A 1,776-nucleotide genomic window follows, 5' to 3' on the forward strand; every position below is an offset into this window, starting at 1 on the left:
TTTTGGTGCATCTGTGTCATTAAATTTGACTGTATTTTGATCAGGCAGCTTTTCCATAGTCGCACTTTAGTGCCTTCATATCTGAGGGATTCCTCTTCTGGAACTATATTGGATATTGTTCCTTTGCCAATCATAAGAGTTTTCAAAGCTTATTACTTCAGAAATGCATGGTGAGTTCTGCTTCCTAACATGATTTGAATACTGCTTTCTAGTATGGGGGTTTTTGTTTGGTTGGGGTTTTTTTATTTTTTGTTTTTCTACAGTTTATTTACAAAATTAAAATACAAATTTCAACAAATTCTTTCAGTTTCCTTCACTCCCCCACCCATCAAATTGTACAACCCAATGATTGATCCCACCTTTCACCTGCACATCCACATCCCTCTGTTTCCAGCCCCTCCCACCCCTCCTAGATCCTTATACTCATTCTAGAATAACAGTTTTATACTCCATTTATCCTTATTTGACTGAGTTAGTTCTCCATTCCCCTCCTAGTTACGTAATAACTTACAAAGTTATTGATCCTGCGTGCTGCATAGTATTCCATTGTGTGAATGTACTATAATTTCTCAATTCATTCATTTGTGGTTGGACATTTGGGCTTTCTAGTATGTTTTGAACCCTGCTTTCTAGTATGTCTTTGTCTGGAAGCTCCACTAGCACCTGTTTTCACAAGTGACCCTTTTGATATTTGAAATGTTGGTGCAATAGTTTCCACTATCGTAACGACACAGGAGTATTCACTGTTGTTTGTACAAGAAACTTTACCCTTCCCTCCAACATACTGTGCTTTACCGTTTCTATGACTTCGCAGTGCTGCTATATTGGACCCTTTGATGGAACTTGTTTGGCATTTCTAGAACTGTTTATCTATGACAGTGGTCAATCGATCACAAAAAGCCCATTTTTCATGCCCCTTCCAAGTCTCTTTCAAGTAGCATAGATAGACACATACAATATTGCCTGCAGGATAAGTATGAATTATCTTGGAAAATAATTGAACCAAAGCTTTGGCTCTAAGAACAACGGAACGCAGAGATGTATGTTCAGAGGTATCATTCCAGCCAAATGGAATATTTTCATTTATCTGGTACCAACTGCACTTCTCAGACTGAAAGACAGACATTTTCATTCACCATGCACAGGAACTGGCACAAGCTATTTTGAAATTAAAGACAGTGCAACACAGAGATTTGGTCAAAACAGCACCAACCACTTTGCATGTGAGGCCAAAAGAGAAAGTAAGGGTTGCACATTTATGGGAGTTAAGAGAGAAAGTTGGCGTGGGCAGGAAAAACAAGTAAGCATGTCATTTAAATTGGAATTTTTAACTACTATACTTATTTTTATCTACACAAGACATCTCTGAATTGTGTTTTAAGTTTTATTCAAAATTTGTTCAACTATCAGCATGGACAGAATGCATTACAGTTTAAAAGCTTACCCTGCTGCCCTTTCCCATTTTTTGCCCTCTCCCATCTGCTTTCACCCCTCCAACCACATGGTGCTCTGATCCGAGTCACTCCAAGGTAGGCTAATGACCATCTTGGAGATTTAGGATACTGTCAAGTTATTTCTACAGATATTCCTCTTGGAAACTGCTGGATTTGCCTACAAAGGATAGTGTTATGATCATTGCTTAGGATCATGGCTATGAAGAGCCTATATTTTTGAACGTGGAACCAAATAAGGGGTACAAGCTAATCTTGTATCCAACGGCTTACCGCTCTTGGAGTATGGTGTGGGCTAATGAAATTAATTTGTAGTCCCTGGAAA

The sequence above is a fragment of the Elephantulus edwardii genome, unplaced genomic scaffold (assembly GCF_000299155.1).
Source record: "Elephantulus edwardii isolate Elephantulus edwardi_28Jun2011 unplaced genomic scaffold, EleEdw1.0 scaffold00325, whole genome shotgun sequence".
NCBI lineage: Eukaryota > Metazoa > Chordata > Mammalia > Macroscelidea > Macroscelididae > Elephantulus > Elephantulus edwardii.